The following is a 6,460-nucleotide window of genomic DNA, read 5'->3' as shown; positions in this document are numbered from 1 at the left end:
TAGGGAAAAAACCCCACTATTCCTATAAATTTAGTGATAATGTATCATAATTAATAGAAGATGAGTTGATTAATAATTAATTAATAGCTGGGTTAATAATAAATAATAATTAATTATTATTGTTGGTAAATAATTAATAACCTGGTAAGAAAAACCAGATATTTCTATACTTTGTATTTAGACATTTTAGTTTTCTTAAGTCAGGCAACTTCTCTTGACTACACGACAAAACCAGCCGTGGCTAATATCACTTAAGAGTTAACAGTTTGAAAATTTAATGATGAAATTTAGTTTTATTTTTCTTTATGTAACAGAATCATTTCTTCATTAAAACACATAGTTGATTCACGATGAAAATTGATTAAGTTATTCTGTGATTCTGTGATTCTGTAAGTATGTAGTTGTATAATACAATTAAGAGATCACAAGCCTAGAAACAAAACATTAATGCTCCCAAGATATTTTCAAGAGAGCAAAATATTACTTTGAGACAGAAATCCACAATCATTTGCCTTATAACTACCACAATAGCATTACTTCTTCTCATAAGATTAAATTGAATTTGTCCAAACTAATTTTTTACCTACAATACATTGTCTTACTCATTTGAATGGCATTTTGGCAGAAGATTCAAACATTTCCTATTCTTAAGCTTTTTAACATTAAATTTGATTTATAAGGTAATAGATAGTTTAATGCATTGCAAGAGGATTCTTTGACCTAATAACTGTAGTATTTTTCTCCCCAGTTATTTATTGGTTTCACAGCAGAAGCTCAATCAATTTCTTTCCTGTTGATAGAGGAATATAAATGTCTATCTTCCATGTAGATGTTCTTAAATGCTAACAATGATCTAGAACATTATAAACTACATTAATTTATTTCTATTTTATCTTGAACTACTATATGAATGGAAAGAAGAAAAAGAAAACAAACGGTAACTGCTAAAGTAGTTTCTGGAAAGTACCCAACGAGGAAAGGACAGCCACTGACATGGACTTCCAGCACAACAATAACACTGGGCAGGAATGAAAGCTGTAGGTAGATAATTACTGACAAGCAGAGAAGTAAGTGAAGCCCCTCTGCCATTTAGCTGAAACACCAGGTCAGCCTCCCAGCTGTGCAGCTGCTCAGAGCTCTCTCCTGAGCACTGGGGAAATCCCCAAACGAGGACTCGCTCTGTAACCTTCCCTGCAGAGTCCAGTGTAGGAGGCATTGTAAAGATCATCCACGGCACTACAGCTCCCAAAGCAGCAGAGAGCAGGAGGCCACAGCAGCACTGTGACACCTGCCCTGTCTCCATCCTTGTCCCTGGCTGTGCAGTGGCTTCAGCACTCTTGGGCTCTCCTATGCCTGCCCTAATCACGACTGTACACAGCCCTTCTGAGCACTCTTCCTGTGCATTAATTATTTAAAATATTCAACAGGCAACTCATATAAATGTATTTTCCTCACTGAGTTCAATACAGGATGTCCTGCAGCTGAGACATTCAATTCATGACAAGGAGGTGGCACACTTGGGCCTATGGGCACCAAAAAGAGATACATGAACATAACTAGAGCCATAATGTAAATTAAATCTGTATTTACTCAGAAATAAACAAGGCACTTGTGTTAGATGTATCAAAGACAGGATGAGAGGAAGGCACAACAGAACAGGTGTCACAAAAAAGGATTTAATTTCAGCCATCCATGAAACATATTAACTCACTTAGTAATCATTTCTTCTGTGCCTCTCCTGCAGAGAAAGCAAGTGAAGACAAAACTAGGAGAAAGCATCCTAAAAAAGAATACAAGTACAGCCCACACATTACAGAAAATGGAGTCACCAGGCACGACCCAAGCTGCCACATGGAGGGAACAGATAGCATAAATCACCTTCACTTCCTACTTGCAGTAAATCACTCTCACCCATCTTGACCTCCCACAAATTTGTTTCACAAAGCCAGAGTTATCCACCAGGTGGTCTATTCTGAGTAAACTGAAGAACAGCCATACCTGCATGTATAGAAAGCTCTCTCCAGAAAAGTCATCTGTTACCTTTTGCTTGTTAGTGGTCCTGCACAGACTCATGAGCTCCCAAACCCTTCCAGAACTGGTAAAAACTTACGCCCGGGAGGTTAAAACAATGCAAAAGTTTCCTATGCTGATTGCTGAGGTCAAAAATATTTCTGTGCGTCACAGAACTACTGACTGATGCTGACACAACTTGACCTAACCATCCTTGAAACATTTACTGGGCTAAATGATTTTATATATGCATTAAAAAAGATGTTGTAACAGTTCATCACAAGCTTCTTTCTGCTCCATAAAAGAATGTGAAACATAGGAAATGAGAAGTCAATTGGTTTTCTGTCCGTAGATGAATAAGCGAGACACCAAGGTTGTGTAACAAATGCAAGGCATTCATTCCCTATAAATCAGAACATAGAAATTCACTATTTGTGCATTCCCTGAAGTGGCAGAAAGGCATAATGCATTTCGAGGTAACATACACTGAAGTCGGAAATCAGTCTAAAATGTGGCTATTAACAGGGACATCCAGATACTCACCTTCAGAAGGACTTCATGCTTCTGAATCTCTTCTTCAAATGCCTCCCACTTTCATCATTAAACACTGACTTTTAAAATGCAATTTATGATGAAAAAAAAAAAAGTAGACATTGAGGAAAACAACTCTTCCATGAATGTCCACATTAACAACAAAACTCACTACCTGGGGCTTTTCAAACATGCAGGTCTCAAAAAGTTTTGCCAGTTTGGAAACAGCCAAACTGAAGTTTTCAAAGTTCCCTAACTCAGTAGCAGCCCCGAAGGTGCAGGGAAACCCCCACTGGGATGTTTCAGAAGTCAACTGCAGCCAGCAGAATCACAGGCTACAGCAGCCAGACCTCTGCTAGGAATTAGCATCACCACATGAAAGCGCCACTCAGTTTCCAATTTAGGGGGAATTTTAGAAATTGACTAATTTTAAATCTCTAAAAAGAGGTGCCCAATTAAAAGAATGTGACTTTTAAACAAGAACCTTCTGACACCCGATTAAAAGCCCAGAGCAACCTGGCTGCCTGTGTTCTAGGGGACACAGCCATGGCCTGCCTTGGCAAGCCCATTCCCAGAACACATTGGAGGGGGAAAGCTCTGAGCATTCTGAGACTAAACTTCTCTGTGTTTTGACAGACTTTTCCCATCCTGCAGATGCTGATGATAGACTCTGAGACACTTCAGCATACAAAGCAGAGATTAATTTAACCCTCAGTGGGGAACAGCAGAGGTGGCTGTGTGAGGTGGAAAATTTTTCATGAATTCCACAAAGTGGTTGTAAATGTAAAAATGTTTACATTTGGGTTCATGTGATGGTGATTTGAGAGAGACAGGAAGAAGCAAAGTAAAATCTCCTGAAAAACAGTTTGATGAGATTTTGATGCAAATCAGAAAAAAGTTCCAAATAGTGATACTATAAACTTCTTCAAAAAAGAAGCAGACCTTCATCTCTATTTTGTAATAGAAGAAATAGGTAGCACACAACAGAACACAGCTCACCACTACAAATATTAAATTGCAGGTCTCTGGTCAACATTGTCAGAGGAAAAAATAAGCCACACTTAGAACATGGGATGAAAACAATTGTTCTTTTCTAAGCTATAAAACTAATAACTAGTTTCTATGTTTCTAAAAGGAAGGACATGAAAAAGTACCTCCCTTCCCCATGTTCTCATCCACTAAATTCCTCCCTCTCCAGAGAGTGACAAGTCTGTATCAGAGTACATGTTCAGGTACAGAAATCAAAGTACAGGCAGTTTCAATTCCACCAAGCTGCTGCATTTGAATCCTGTGGTTAGCACATTTTTCCCAATGCTAATTTTTCTTCAGAAACTTCTGCGAGAAAATACATGGGAAAACAGAAAATTCTCTTGAAAATACAATTTGTATTTGAAGAAAGAAAAAGTAGTCCACAGTCATGCTGCCAGGTAAATTTTATATGTGTGTATATATATACACATACATATATATTTTTTAATTGTGTGTGTGTAAATATATATATATATATTTATATTTATATTTATATAGATATAAGCTAACATATTTGAAACCTACACTTAGGGGGTTACTTTCTCCTGGACTCAAAAAGCTTTAGTTAGGAGAAAAAAGAAAAAGATGTTTTCATTGTAGTGTCATGTAGATTTTCTGCTGCATCCAGTCTGTATGGTATTTCTTCCTAAACGAAAACTCTTTTTTTCTCTTCAGGCTATTGTCTAAACACAGACTCTGTGTTACAGCCGGAATTGTTTTCTATAAATGAATTCTGCTACTGCTACAGGAAGAGACAACAATTGTTATTTGGAGGATGACCAAGTTGCAACCATTGCTTTATTTGTTTTTTGTATTTCTCCTTCCATTCTCAACTCACTGCTGAATTTGAAAGGTTAGAGTGAGGTAAATGCAGCATTGGAGCAGAAGTGAATTTAAGGGATTGCTGGAGTTTTTGCATATTTCTAACCTAGTATAAAGAGGTGTTCTTCACTCTTTTGCCTGAAAGTTCAATTTATTTCAAGAAATCTATTTAAATTAAGCAGGAAGATTTGAAACATACCATTCTTAAAATGTGTGTCCCTATTCTCTGACTGTTTTTTGTTAATAGAGATAGCTGAAGTAGGCCACGAAAACAGTATATATATATATATATATTTATATTTATATTTATATAGATATAAGCTAACATATTTGAAACCTACACTTAGGGGGTTACTTTCTCCTGGACTCAAAAAGCTTTAGTTAGGAGAAAAAAGAAAAAGATGTTTTCATTGTAGTGTCATGTAGATTTTCTGCTGCAGCCAGTCTGTATGGTATTTCTTCCTAAACGAAAACTCTTTTTTTCTCTTCAGGCTATTGTCTAAACACAGACTCTGTGTTACAGCCGGAATTGTTTTCTATAAATGAATTCTGCTACTGCTACAGGAAGAGACAACAATTGTTATTTGGAGGATGACCAAGTTGCAACCATTGCTTTATTTGTTTTTTGTATTTCTCCTTCCATTCTCAACTCAAGCTGTTTAGAGCAGAAAGGACTCTTCTTCAAATCAAAATCCAGATTTGAGGATGGGTACAAATTACTGTAATGTCTGAGTGTGTGGGCATCCTTACCACTCCTGCGAGACTAACAGGAGCCCCAGAATAGAAAAGATTTTGAGGTGCTGCAGTAAGTCCAGAGGAGAGACATGAAGATTATCAGAGGGCTGAAGCTTATCTCCAGTGAAGACAGGCTGAGAGCTGGGTTATTCAGCCTGGAGAAGAGAAGGCTTCAGGGAGACCTTAGAGCAGCCTGCCAGTACCAAAAGGGGGTCTACAAAAAAGATGGACAAGGATTTCTAAACAGGACATAAGAAAAGGGGAAATGGCTTTAAACTAAAACAGGGAAGGATTGGATTAGATTAGATATTAGGAAGTGGAAGGGTGGTGAGGCACTGGAACAAGTTGCCCAGAGAACTTGTGGGTCTGTCCCTGGAACAACACTGGAAGTGTTCAAGGCCAGGTTGGATGGAGCTTTGAGCAACCTGGTCTAGGGGAAGGTGTCCTAGCCCATGCCAGGGGAGTTGGAACTGGGTGATCCTTAAGGTCTCTTGTAACCCAAACCATTCTTTGAGTCTAGGAAACTATTATTCCTTAACCGGTCATGCACTTGGAAAGACCAGAAAGTATCAGAGTATGTCCAGTAAACTATACTTTTTTGCAGCCACCTCCATTTCAGACAGATGTCCATTTTAGCAATTACTTTCCAGTGATTGCCCTTGCTGCAAGCCAGTGTCTTCTCCCTCAATATCAGAAAGTTGCACCTTCAAATAAGTGCTGGCAGGCTCTAACCTGCAGACCTCAAAATCAGCATCCCTTGTTACAGTGCAGATACTGTAACACGTGTATCAAACAATGAGGCCCGTGGAAAGAATATATATATGGACAGATTACTGAAAAACGTTTCAGAGATGTTTATTTCTCCAGCTGCATGGCCGGGGATCTGCCGAGGAACTGCTCAATCACGGGACCCGAGGGTCCCTGCCCGCGCAGGGGAACACAAAACAACCAATGGGGAACGAGGCTGACCAGGGGCAGGGAAACCCCGTGTCTCCCTCCAGGGCCCCTCTCCCAGGACTACATGGCAGGGGGAGGGCCCCAACATTTCACCCGTTTATTTTTAACAAAAAGAGATTTAAAACTTAACATTGAAAACAACTGGATAAACATGAGATAACAAGGACAGTTTCAAAACAAAACAAGCCACCCTCCTGAGTCTTTAAATGTCCAAACAGATTCTCTGGAACATCTTAAGGCTGACAGAAGGGAGACAGGGCTCTCCAGGCATGCTTTGTTGGGAAACTGAGGCAGGAGAGGGTTTCTTCCATTTGTACCTGTTGGAATTCTAAACAAAAATAGTTAATTTCTTCCCTCCCCCTTTTCATCCCCCACT

The 6,460-nt window shown here is 38.9% G+C and overlaps 1 protein-coding gene across 1 annotated transcript in view; it reads right to left on the bottom strand.

The window, feature by feature from the left end:
• Window positions 1-6,460, bottom strand: part of KIAA1217 (KIAA1217 ortholog) — a 366,907-nt gene that overhangs the window by 299,044 nt on the left and 61,403 nt on the right. The gene's annotated exons all lie outside the window — the stretch shown is intronic.

The sequence above is a fragment of the Corvus brachyrhynchos genome, unplaced genomic scaffold, assembly GCF_000691975.1.
Source record: "Corvus brachyrhynchos isolate BGI_N302 unplaced genomic scaffold, ASM69197v1 scaffold167, whole genome shotgun sequence".
Lineage (NCBI taxonomy): Eukaryota > Metazoa > Chordata > Aves > Passeriformes > Corvidae > Corvus > Corvus brachyrhynchos.
Note: the sequence above shows the minus strand (reverse complement) of the source record. Positions and strands in the feature narration are given on the sequence as shown.